Source organism: Artemia sp. Qi Xiang Cuo, chromosome 20, assembly GCF_049724085.1.
Source record: "Artemia sp. Qi Xiang Cuo chromosome 20, ASM4972408v1, whole genome shotgun sequence".
In the NCBI taxonomy this organism is placed as follows: Eukaryota; Metazoa; Arthropoda; class Branchiopoda; order Anostraca; family Artemiidae; genus Artemia; species Artemia sp. Qi Xiang Cuo.
The window spans coordinates 32,917,211-32,931,082 of NC_142813.1; the positions used below are offsets into that span (position 1 = coordinate 32,917,211).

A 13,872-nucleotide genomic window follows, 5' to 3' on the forward strand; every position below is an offset into this window, starting at 1 on the left:
AATCTTTCTTTACGACGTCCTCCCACCCCAACCACGGATGACCTGCTTTACGTTTAGCCCTAGATGATTGGCCAAAAAGGACAATCTTCGGCAATCTCTCATCCTTCATCCACAGAACGTGCTCCAGCCATATCAACCAATCTCTTATTATAGCCTTAGGAAGCTGGATTGTACCACACTTTTTCTGCAGCCTACTGTTTGAAATACGGTCAGTCGGGTACCCAGAATAATCCATGGGCAATTTCTCTGGAAAACATCTAGCAAATCTCCATCCGCCTTTCGGAGTGCCCATGCTTCAGAACTGTATTTGACCAATGTCATCACTGTAGCTTCCAATATTCTAATCTTAGTCTGCAGACTTATCTTCCTATTCTTCCAAACTTTTTTCAACTGTGAAAGAAAAAAGCCCTGAGCCTTGGCTATTGTAATTTTAATATCTTCACTGCTCCCATGGTCTTTACTAATAATTAAAACAAAAACAAGTTTTTTTGCCTGAAAGTAAGGAGCAACATTAAAACTTAAAACGAACAGAAATTATAATGTATATGAGGGGGGTTTCCTCCTCCTCAACACCTCAGTCTTTACGCTAGTCCGGTTTACATTATACGCTTTACGGGAGTTTCCCCTAGTGACAACAAGTCCTTGTTGTCAGATACCAGCTTTAAAAACAAGGCGTCAATTTTTGGGAAAGTCTGAACCCATAAGTAAAACAAACTTCAGTGAAGTACATTCTGCTGTGTGGATTCTTTATTTCCGCACAAAAAGTATTTTTGATTAGGAGTGAAACTATGAAACAATGTTGTTATAACTAGCGAAATATTTTTACGGACTATATTTGCCACAGTTTATAGAATTATCTATAAACTGTGTTATAGAATTCTATAAACTGTGATATTTGCTAAGAATGTTAAGTAAACCCTCTCTTGATCCGTAGTTTTTGTTTGTTTGTTGTTGTTATTTTACACTGAGTTGCATATGTTATTATATATAACCCTTAAGATAAAAATATAAGTATATTCAAAATATCAAATAGATGAATTAAAAATAATTGTTTATTATTCTAGACAATGAAACATTTATTGGGAAACGAATTAAATTATCTAAATGTAACTAATCAATTAGGTAACTTGTTCAACAATGAGTTTGAATGTGTGACATTAGATTAAGGGAACAACTTTACTGCTAAAATTTTTTTAAGTCTTGTTTGCTTATTTTTCATTAAAAAAAACGAAACAGAGGGAATAAAAACGAAAAGGTAAACTATAGTTCAGGAAAGTTCTTAACCCCTAAATAAAAAGTACATGCTTACTTTCATTTGTGTGCTGAATTCTTCTGAAGATCAAAAATGAATTTTGATATTCCTAGTCTTGTTCGGCAAGTTTTTTTTTCTTTTGATTGGTACACACCCATAAAAGGGTCTTAAACAACTTTCACTTTCTTTTGTGAACTAAATCTGTTACAAAATTCAAGATATTTTGACTCAAACGGCTTGCAAAGGGGAAGAAAAACGCCACATATCTCTGACCAATTTGTCTCTGGATCATACTTCTTCAGCCAAGGCTCCGCTGGCCCCTTGGTTTCCACAAGTTTTGAAAGGGCTCTGCTAATATATTTTTTTTTCCATGTTCGTTTGTTATTTAATTATTATTGGTAAAATATTGTATTAATTAAGTTATTGTTTAAGTTAATTATTGGACTTAATTATCCAGCTAACCGTAAACAATTTATTAATATATTTAATTGACAGTAAGTTCGTACACATTGTTATTATTATTATTATGGGCGGAGTCAACAAACTGAGTCGAGCCTGAGTCCACAAAGGCCTATTGCTTCAATATGCCCTGTCATGTTAATTGCTATATTTAGGTGACTTATTGAATATTTTTTAAATTATCAAACTTTCAAAGTAATTTAGGGAAGCTTTCAATTGCCTTTGGAAGTTCTTGTCATTTTAAGAGATATGTTAGGGGTTAGGCATCAAGTTACTTCTTCTACACTTGAGGCCTAGAAGTGCTGAAGTATGATTTGAATCAAGAATGATATGCTTGGATCTTACGGGTGACTGCAGTACTTCAAAAAGCGTTTTATGAAATACTTTTGAAAATCATTTTCTACAAATAGATTTCGCAATGACAAACGGGGAGGGGATGCTTGATCCTGGGTGTCTGATTACCTCGAAACTTTCGGAGAGCATTTTCCGGGCCAAGAAATCATACATTTTTGCTAGGTATGGGAGGGGGAGGGTTGGGAGGCCCTGAAACAAAGCAAAAAAATGGCTCTTTCCCATTATATGGGAACTTACAAGGAAACCAGTCACGAAAAACCGGTTTTTAACGGGTTAATTCAAGACACTGCTATACAGTAATGGAATGCTTAGCGTGGTTTTCAATGCGTTTGCGATATTTAAACTGTTGTTTTTTGGGGTTTAGGGGGAGAAAAGGGTACCTAGGTTAGGTTAGGTGACGTATTTAATATATGCAATGCTTTGCCACCCACCCCACCCCTTAATGTGCAAATATATAGCTCAAATTTGTTTCTTAACTATTATATATTTCATCCTATTTTGTTTTATTTCTTTAGCATTAACCAAACTTGACTTTTTAGAAGTGCCCATATAATGGGAGAGTACCAAAAAATGTATGTTCCTGATTAGTGATATTTTGAGGAAGTTATATTAGACTCGCGTATCTAAGTGAATCAAATGTGGATCGGTTTTTAAATTATTTGCACCTCTTGGGAGCGGCTTAAGGGATTGAGTTGAAACTTTAAGTGAGCACTGGAATTTAGGTGGGTCGAGTGGTTTTAATTTTAACTTTGGGCGTAGGATGTAAATCAAACGACACTATTAGTCCAGGAAACGTGTGAAAAAAGGGGCGTGTGTTAATTCCAAATATGCAAAGCTAGCTCATCTAGCTGTTTCACAAATATATTTTTTTTGGTTGGGGTTGATTTTGTAGGGGTGAAATTCGTATTTTTATGTATAGGCGTACAAGAACAAATTGATTTCTAGAATAGGGTAATAGATCACGGTGATTATGAAAATCACTTTTATTTGAAGGTAAATTTGAAACTTAGATTTTTTTAAGTTTGGTGTTTATTTTAAGGAGGTGAAATTCGTGCTTCCATATAAAGGCGTACAACAACAAAATTGGTGTCTAGAATAGGGTACTAGTTCACGATGATTATGAAAATCATCTTTATTTTGGAAAATTAAAGCTTTGATCTAAATATACCATCAGTTTCACAACCCTTTCACGACCGACGGTCCCAGTGTGGGACTTCACAGTCCCAGTGTGTAAAAATCCTTCGGGTGCTTCTAAATCAATCACTACAGTGACAAAACCTCTTCCATCTTGTTCCGCCTTATCTGCCTAGTCGATTGATGGATAATGTTGCCACCCTTAGCAAAATTTTACTAAATTTAGTAAAAACGGACCCGAGTTAGTAAATTTAGTAAATTGAGGTAAGATTTAGTAAATTTACCTAAAATATGAAAAAAAATTGTGACAGTTTTGAATACAATAATAGGGACTTTAGGTGCACAAGGGTACATAGTCAGCTCCTTACTCAACAGTGGTGAAAAACTGGACAAAAAAGGATGTACTGCACCCACTGGTGTGTAAGTGTTCAGGGGTAAGGAAAAACTGACCCATGACATGGTTTGTGTTTTTGCTAACGGGGGGACAGAAACCAAAAACTATTGAGTCCTCAAAAAAACTTTTTGACTGCTTTTTCCTAACGGTTGATTACTCCCAACGCCCAATGTTAAAATAGGCAAAACACACACCGGGTCTGTTGTTGTGATGTGCTTGAAAAATGATTCAAACATGTGAAATCAACTCTAGCCTACATGAAGCGGGTTATTTTAGTGGGTACTTATTCTCGTGTCCAAGTTTAATCCCAAGGGATGTTGTGAAAATCGAAACCTTTGGTATGATATCTGTAGCAGCAGCCTCAAAGTCTTTAACCATGTTAGTGGTGTTTTCACAGTAAGAACATCGGAATTGGTAACAAACAAGCACATTTTGAACGAAATATTAGTCTTCAATTTGGTCAAAACGCCATCCTGACGGCACAGCAGAGTTTAAGGTATCATCTGTAGAATATAGACGTGCCACATTTTAAGGGATTTGAATCTCCTGTACATAGCTGAATGAACCTGAAGTTTTTAAACTTTTGTTTTTTTTTGGCTCACAAAAGGGCAGAAAATTTGAAAAGGGGCAGATAATGTGATTAAAACAATCAAAGTATTTTAGCCCGATTTTGAGCCGTATAACCTGCTTTTTCGTATAACCTGCATAAATGTGAAGGTTTATTGTTTTTCCAGAGCATCAATGTTGCTTTTGTCAAGATCCATGGACACATCAAACCTGCAACATGGGAAGGTTTTATGCTTTTTCACGTGATCACAGAAACCACCAAGCCTGCAGAAATAAGAAAATTCATTGGTTTTAAAAATAAGGATGGACCCTCACTTTTCTGAGATATTAATGGTAGTACAGGCCCAGATCGTGTAAAAAAGCAACAAACCTTCATATTTGTGAAGGTTCAGTGGTTTCATCGTTTCATCGTTTCTCCTGAAAAACACCGAACTGTCAATTTGCTGCAGCTTTGATGGTTCCATGAATCCTCTGCAAATAGTAAACCTTCATATTTCTGACGGTTTAATGAAAAATTTGCGTCCCTAATTGTCGTGTGTGTCCTGTATTTGTTTATATGCATTTTGTTACGTTTTTAAATTCGGAAATACATGTCGGGGGGAGGGGGTTAACCCCCCCCCCCCTGGGTACGGCCATGAGCATTACCCAAGATTCCAAATCTATCATACAAAATTACAACTTTCAAGCTTGAATAGTTTAACTGTTAGTTCAATATAAGTATGCATACTCATACGCTTCGTTTTCATGGTTGCAGCAATAGCCATGGCCTAGTAAAGGGTAAACCACAGCCCATAGTAACTGAAAGTTTATGAGTGCTATTTGAAATCGATAAAATGCAATACGTAACATGTGCTGCTACCCAAGGCTGTATCCAGGGGGGTACCCGGTTTGACCCCCCCCCCCCTGAAATTTTTGACAGAGTCAAAAATTAGTCTAAAAAATACCTGTAAAGACGAAAATACCTATAAAGACGGGAAAAAACCGGGTAACCCCCCCCCCCCCCGAACAAAAATCCTGTATCCGCTCTTGCTGCTACCTGTCCTTTTCCCTCTCTGTCAAAACCTCTAAACGGCTTCAGAGCCTCTACATCTGGCAACTCATGACTAGAATAAGCTGGCTGAGGTCAACAGCTGCACACCCCTCTTCCACCCCACTCAAGTTTCACACTTAACTTTCTTCCATGATGTTCCTGTTAGCTTTGAAGCTTTTTTCATAATCCCCCTTAAGTGGTGATTATTCTGCTTTTTTGTCTCTGCTGGATTTATAAATATCTTGATTTTTCTGTTTGAGGGCTGGAAAAGAAGCCACAAACCGTTTTTTTAGTCCCTGCTTTTACAAGTTTTCGTAAGAGGTCCTTATTTATAACCTATATACATTTGGCACTTTTGCATAGCCTTCAGTCCTTTTCGTTTGACCACCCCCTCCCCCTCTGTAGTGAGAAGCTGAGAAAATGTACACTTATTATATCGCGATGACCAAAAGACCTTAAAGCTGCATGACCTGTGGTTGGATCCTCCCCTCTGCGATCAAGACCCCCTCAAATTAAAAATAGAGGTTGCAATGCAGCTGGCAGTTCTGTATATCTAAAGCGGTTAGTGCACAGCATCGCACCTCCACTAAATTAAGAGGAAAATCTTATATTGAAAAAACGAAAAACAAATGCAGCTGATTCCAGTTTTCCTTGAGTCTTTCCTTTTAGTTTAATCCAAGGGGATTCTTACTAGATCGCAGAATACTTCCATCCTAATTCCTGTCATTCTTGTAAGTTTGCAATTCTTTTTCCCGTCCCGTATTTTAAAGATACAAATCCCTTGCGTAACGCCCCATCGTCAAATATGCTCTATCTTCTTCTATGTCGAACAAAAAATACAATTTTGCACATTTTGCAAATTTATTGCATTTTGATGACGTTACAGCTACCCGTTCACTTGACTTGTATGCCATCAAAACAGAATTATACACGGAATCAGTTTGCTCCTAGGATTTTATTAACGTGTAAATAAGCAGCTTTTGGATTTAGCAATATACCGATACCGTAATTTCCAACGGGCATACAATTGTCTCATACACAAAATATATTTTCTGTAAGTTCTTTTTTGTTCTTTCATATTTTTTTTTTCTAATGTTGATAAACAATCAGAGAATCCATTTGAAGTAGGTCTGATGGGGGAGGGGTGGGTCCTTGATTGCAGTTAATAGATCTTTTATAAACATTTATAATTCATTGTTTAGTTACTTTGCTAGGTGGGGGAAAAGGGCTATTTGTCTTACTGCTGCCTTCATTAACATAACACCAATGGGTAAAGGTCTAGAATAGTGGCTCGTCAGAAGAAGACATGTTAGAACAAAATGGGATACATTTTTAGATTGTTAATTTTATGTTCATTTTTATGGTTTTGTTCGTATTTTTGACAATTCCCCTAGGCCCCCTCTAAGGGTTTCATTTAGCCCTAGGTTATTTAAAAAAAAAAAAAAACATTGATGAAAACTGATTAAAAACAGGTAAAAATGGAAAACTACAAGGAAATATGATTCATTGATACTTGCTGCATATTATAAAGTAAGAATTCCATCATTTGTTTGGTTACTTTTGTTACACAGCCTAGAACCAAATTAGAGGGGGGGCTGGGGATGAATTTTCAACAGTGCAAACAAAACTATAAAATGATCATAAAATTAACAATCTAAAAATGTCTTTCTGTTCTAGCATGTATTTAGACGGGGGCCGTCTCCCCCTTTACTAGAAATCTCAAGGTTTTATAACATTTTCAGATAGTGGCTTTTCGCTATCAGGAACATTTCATAATTTAGAAGATGGATGGAATAATTTTATGAAAATAGTTCGTGAAGTCGCAGATGGTGTCTTACTGAGGAAAGTTAGAAACGCAGCTATGCATATCAGTGAAAATGCTTAAAGTTCGGTGGAGATGAAGAGGGGCTTGTAAAAAAAATATTTGAATGATAGATCATATGAAAATATGAGAAATGTAAGGAAAGTGGAGAAGGTATTAAAATATAAATTAAGGAGGTGGGAAGTGGAGGTCACGGATAAAACTGCTGAAGATATGGAAGATGCAGCCAGACGGCATAATGGTGAAATAAAATGTATTGCAGGTAATTACTTGGTAAAAAAAAAAATATCTTCCTAATTTAGTAACTGAGATAAATGAACACTTGAACAAGGTCTAGACCTTACTCATCCATCCAATCACCTAGGACAAAACAGTACATCCAACCCGATAATCACTGGCATGTTAAAAAATTGAGAAGGGACAGTCATCTGAACTTGTCGCACTTAAAGATAGGAACTGGGCCATAATTAGTGACAAGAAAAGAGTTAAAGAGAGATGGGCAGAACATTTTGAAAACGTCCTAAACCGTCATAAAGTTACAGGAAAAGATATAGAAAAGAATGAATGATTTATGACACTTAGGAAGCGAAGGAAGATTCATTTTGCTAAGGAGAATTAGTGACAGTTCTAAAAGGATTAAAAAATAGCAAGGCCCCAGATGTTGATAGTGGGATAAATGAGTTTTTTTTATTTAATATGGTGTTTGTGAAGTTAGCGATTTATTACTGAAGATTATAATATGATCAGAGCCAGCGAACGCTCTAGCATTCCCTATAATAAAGAGCCATAAGACTTTAATGTTTTTTCCCAGAGGTACTTCATACGGAATGGGTGGTCGTATAAACTTTGGAGAGGGCTTCTTCGATTGGAAATTGAAAGCTCTAGTGCCCTTTTAAAGGTCAAAAGTGATTGGAGAGCAGCCAGCCTCCCATGTCCTTTGTCCCTATATACATTCTATTAACATTTTGGGATAGCCATTTTGTTCAAAATACTCAAAACGTCCAATTACCATGTCTCAGGGATTGACATAACCCAAAGAAGCCCCGAAAACAGGATTGTAAGTTATGCAAGTAGCCCATTGTCAACATATGAGGGTTTTTTTGTTGGGAAAATGGGCCACTGTTTGATCCTGGATCTGCAGAAAGGCTTAGGATGAAATGTTCAGAGGTATTCCGAACACGAACAAAACACTATGTGCATGCTGGCTGTCAATAGGGTATATCAAAAATATCTCAGGAACAGCTGTGGTTATTATGTTGAAACTTTCAGGGTATGATGAGGGAATGTTGAAGAATGGTCCAGGACAGTCTCCCCCCCACCTGCCTTTTTTAGTGTCCCTTTTACACAGCACTCATCGACATTTTTTTTATAGGCATTTTGTTCAAACTAGTCAAAAGATTCATTAACTATGCCTCCGGGGATGCCATGCCCCCCCCCCCGCCACAGCGTCGGGGCAAGGATTTTAGATTGTGTAATTTACCATTTGTTTACATGCTGAGGATTTATCATTAGGTAAAGGAAAAATGTTGGATTCCGGGTGTATCCAGAAAGGCTAAGAGCATTAATGTGAAACTTTGTAGAATGTTGAGGGGTATGTCATACTAAATCAAAAGGCACTATGTGCATCCAGTTTATCAAAAAAGAGGATCTGCTATGTTTTGAGAACGGCTGAGGGTATTAAATCGAAAGTTTCAGAGCATTTTGAGGGGGGTGTTTAAAAGTAGTTGAAAAGCTGCCTGCCCTCTTCATGTCCTTTTTAGTTTCTTATCCTCCAAAAATTTCAATAAAACTCTGAAATAGACATGTTGTTTAAAATAGTCTAAAGCCGAAAAGTCCGAAAAGGCTAAGTGTATTAAGGTGAAACTTTGGAGAATTTTAGGGGGTATGTTATACTAAATCAAAAGGCTCTGTTCTTAGAACTTTCACGATTAAGGAATAGGGAAGGGGGCAGCAGCCAACTTCTGTTTTTAGTAATTTTTGTTCGTTTTAAGTTTGACTTGAATATTCATGTCAATTTTTACTTATTTTTATATTTATTTATTCGTCTACATCAGTATCTGCTATCTTATTTTAATCAATTATTTTAATTCGCCCTTTACTAGGTTCCAGCTACCGTTGTAACTGTGACAATTTAATTTTCACTCGTTTTATGATTTATTTATTTATCTACATAAGCATCCGTTATTTTTATATTTGAAATGATCATTTATTTTAATTTCTGTTCGTTTTGGGTTCCTTTTATTCTTTAATAGTAATTTCTGGTCATTTTGAGTTTGATTATTATAGGACTTTATTTTTACTGGTCTTAGGTGTAATATGGGTTTTTACTTTTCATAAGAAAAAACTTCTTTTCGGCATGAATTTTTTCCTTAAATTTTGAAAAGGGGGATGGAAACAGTAATTTTTGGAAAACTCTAATTAGACTGCTCTATAAGAAAGGTAATAAAAGTGAGTAGTAGCCTATAGAGGCACTAGCGTAGTTTTTATAGAAGGCAAATTACTTAGTATGATGATACTTTTTAGACTTAGAGATGCTCTGCATGAGATTTTAAGAGGAGAACAATTTGGTTTTAGGAGGGGGAAAGGATGCTTCAACCAAATTTTCACTCCTAGATTAACAATTGGAAAGTGCCTGAGTCATCAGCTCCTTTACTGTTCGGTTTTATAGATTATGAGCAAGCGTTTGATTCAGCAGATAGAAGACCTTTAGCGAAGTCCTATCCTTGTGTGGTATACGGTTTAGGTTTGAAATGAGGCTAGTAGCATGTTTCACATTGAATCAGGAGTTAAATAGGGTTGCATTCTATCCTCATTTGTAGGTATCATATTGATGGACTTTGTCCTAAGGAGCACAGCGAAGGCTACGGGAGACCACGGTACCAAATGGGAAGTAGAACTTTCCCTAGACTTAGATTATGCTGACGATTTGAGCGTCCTGGGTGAACATGTTAGCAAAGGAAAGAATTTTAGGAGGTCTCGAGAGGGTGCAAAGATAGGTTTGAAAATTAACGTTAAGAAGACTAAGTATCTAAGAATGGGAATAAGTGAAGGTGAAGAGTGATATTGGGTAACGAGAAGATCAATCGAGTGAACAGCTTCACTTACCTAGGTTTAATAAAGAAAGACGGTGGGTGCAGTCAAGATATTGAAACTTACATATTCAAGGCCCAGTGTGTTTTTTTTTTTTTTTTTAACTGTTGAAAACATTTTGGAAGAATAGAGAGATAAATGCGCGAACTAAGACTAGAATGTTGGAAATGATGACAGTGGTCAAGTATGGTTATGAAGCGTGGGCGCTCCAAAACACGGAGGAGGACTTGTTAGATGTTTTCTAGAGAAATTGTCTACGTATTGTTCTGGGTACCCGTCGGACTGACCGTATTTCAAACAGTAAGCTTTACGAAAAATGTTGCTCAGTTCAGCTTTCTACGGCTAATGAGAGAAAGGTTGAGATTGTTAGGACTCGTTCTGTGGATGAAGGATGACATATTGCCAAAGATTGTCCTTTTTGGTCAACCATCTAGGACCAACCAAAAAGCAGGTGGTCCCTGAATGGGTGGGAGGTTGTCCTAAGGAAGGTTTAATGGAAATTTGAACTTCTTGGGAGGGTTGAAAGAAGGATGGTTTGCATAGAGCTGGATGGAGGATGAGCGTGCGTAGCTGTGTTGGCCCCAAGTGGCCTGGTGCTGCAGTGAGTTGTTAGTAGTAGTAGTAGTAGTAGTAGTTGTAGTAATAGAACTTTCACGGATTGATCTAGGGTCCGTAGTTCTGACGAGGGGACAAATTTGAATTTTGTTTGAGGTTTGTGCACATTTCTATAGAATCTTTCAAACCTTAAAAATAAGCAAGGAGACGAAGTATGATGTTGAAAACCCTTTCCTGAACCTTACTTGAGTAGTAGGTCAATTTCTGAAAGTTCTGAAAGTTCAACTAGAGCAAAGTTTTCCCAAGTTAATGTAAAGTCGAGAAAGGGAGTCAAAACATTATCACTAAAATCTGGTCATTGGCAACTGAGTTGGGACTCTTTGAATCTGAAATTGGGGCAACAGTTTGCTAATTTTGTGACCCAAAGGCATCTAAAGTCGGCTTAGAAGCATCCCGACTCCGGTTCCCTCGGATTTCGGTTCTGACTGTTTTTCATTTTGGCTCCAACTAGTAGTACCAATTCAGGAGAATATGGGAGGGGGGACAAGAAACTTTTTGATTCTTTTTAAATGAAAAAACGAAAAAGGTATTTTTCAAATCTATGTTGGGAGCTTTTTCGTTTCTTTCTTATATAACGACGAAGACCACACTGCTTTTCCATCATAAGCAATAAGTAGAACAACAGGGAAATTTTTATACAAGACAGTAGCATTCCCCTGTCTTGTATAAAAATTTCCCTGTTGTTCTACTTATAGTTTATCATTTCTTTCTGTTAAAGGAAGATAATTTTTCAAATCTAGGTGCCCATTGAAAGCCCACCTCTTGATCGGCGTGACTATTTCGAGGGGCAAGGCCTCTGGGAAGTTTTTTCATGCAATTGTCATCCGTTAGAGCAACCAATGATATATTTTTGAATAAATAAACGTTTTATTCTTGTAACACTTCATCTTTAGCTCTCAGGGGGGGGGGTAAGGTAGTTCATCACATTTATTCCCTGTTTTCTTTTATCCACATTATTGACCAACCTTTTCCTATCAAAATGATTTCTATTAGTTGTGATCCCATCGGTACATATCGAACGTACTATCAAATTAGCTATATTACTTTATTCATTTTCCTGAGCAATGAAATTAGCAACTAGTATCCCAGACTTCAGATAGCTTTAATTGTCTTGGGCACCGAAATTAACCAGCCCCCGGCCCGACTTTCGATCCAGAAGCCCGACCAGGGTACCCGACTTAAGTCCTACCGAAAACGACACTAAAACTTAAAACGGATGGAAATTAGGTACTTATTTAGTATCCGGGCAACATGCGAGAAATGAAGTTTGGTTAATGCTAATAAAATAAAACAAAGTATGATAAAAATATAATAGTTTAGAAACAAATTTGGGCTATATATTTGCACATTAGGGGGGTGGGGGTAGAGCGTAGCATATATTAAATACGTAAGCTAACCTAACCTAATCTAACCTAGGTACCGTTTTTTGCCCCTTTAACCCCAAAAAACTAAATTTTAAATATTTTTCACAGAGTGAGCAATACCTCACCAGGCAGCGGAAACCTGTTTTGAATAGGATCTTTGAGATTCTATATGCGGTTCTTTTCGCGTGTTGCCCGGATACTAAATAAATACCGGAAACTGTTATATATATGTGTATACACTAATTGTATATACTAGTTATATAGATACTAATTACTAAATATAAACGGTATCTAATCCCCAAAGAGACAAATTGAAAGGACAACTCTAGAATTAATAGTTGCACTTCGGTGACATGTTCTGGCGTCATTTTAAATCTTGACTCTTTTCTATATTTCCAACGTGCGCAGCAATAACAGAATTTCAAGTTTTGTGTAAAACTTAGTTCCGAATCCCCTTTGTCAAACTTCAGTTATGATACGTTTTTTAATTACATTTTAAGTTTCCAATTTCGTTTATATTACTTGAACCGTGACTGATTCAGCTGTTTAGTCATAGTGATACTTATGATACGTTCCCTTCCCATATCACATTGGGAATTAAAAAAAAAACATCTGCTGTTCAAGAATTTCGTCAACTATTTAATCTTTTTTAGTGCTATACAACTTCTGCTTCGTTTTAACAGTAAGTCTAAAAGTAGTTGGAATGTTAACTGTATAAAAATATTTCTGTTCTTAATAGTAACGGCGTCCAGTCAAGGCAGACACATCCTTCGATAAATAAAATTGATTACGTTTGGCTTACATTTGGTAATCCAGACAATTCCTATTGTATCATTCCTTGAAAATGTCGTCAAAATCAATTCTCAGAGCAAAACATAGGTTTTATAAACAAATACAGTTAAAAAAAAATTCAAACTGAAAAAATGCAAAAAAGGTGTTTAATATTTAATAATAATATAGATTCTTGGACTTAAAGCCTTCTAAAGAATAACTATTCTCCAGATTCATACTAACACTTAGCTCTGAGTGTTTTTTGCAAGAAAAGAAAATGGAAGACATTGTCACCTTTACTAAATGTTTTGTCCGTGATATCGTTACTATAAAGCGACATGAACTTCGATCTTCCTTGTCTTGAGGGGAGTCCCATAGCCGTTTTACATTAATAGGCCTAAATGTTGATTAAGGGTGAATCGTCATGTTTAACTTTAATAAAAATATATCTAAATATAACCTACGCGGGTAGTTCTTTTAGATTTTATCTCATAGTATTTTATGTATCTATACATAACTTTACATATCTATACCCTAACTTTTCAGCATCATGTTGCTACAGCTATTCTTTACTAGGCTATACTGTGGTTTTCTAAGATGAGGTTCTCGAAACCTCCTATTTAGGATTTTAGAAGATGAAAGAATTGATTTTCTAAATTAAAATTTCGATTCCCTGACATTCTAACCCTCTTTGGGTGAAAATTCAGGTTTTGTGGCACAAGGTTGCAGAAAATGCCACTTCACTGTAGCACAATCTCTTTGGAGGTCTAAGTCAAATGGTGATTCTTCCTCGTTTGACAGTCGTTTTTTTTTAAACATGTTTTTAAATTTCGGTTGACCATGGGCTAAAGTTTATTCTTAAATAGGTTGTGTCTGACACTGAAATCATGAAAGGGCACTAGATGTTGCAATTTCTTTTCAAATAAACCCTCTCCTAACATTTCATGACTATTGTTTTGATACAATAATCCTTGTGATATAAAAGATGAAAAAAAAGAGAGACCCACAAGTGCTTCCTGT

At 36.4% G+C, this 13,872-nt stretch overlaps 1 protein-coding gene across 2 annotated transcripts in view; it reads left to right on the forward strand.

Moving 5' to 3' along the window:
* LOC148940116 (uncharacterized) overlaps window positions 1–13,872 on the forward strand; it is a 307,698-nt gene that overhangs the window by 33,845 nt on the left and 259,981 nt on the right. The window contains exon 1 of one of the 2 annotated variants that reach the window (XM_089106483.1): window positions 6,132–6,244. The exons of the other annotated variant lie outside the window; for it this stretch is intronic. The gene's annotated coding sequence lies outside the window, so the exon portion shown is untranslated. Of the gene's footprint in view, window positions 1–6,131; window positions 6,245–13,872 lie in introns of those variants that run through there. 2 annotated transcript variants of the gene reach the window in all.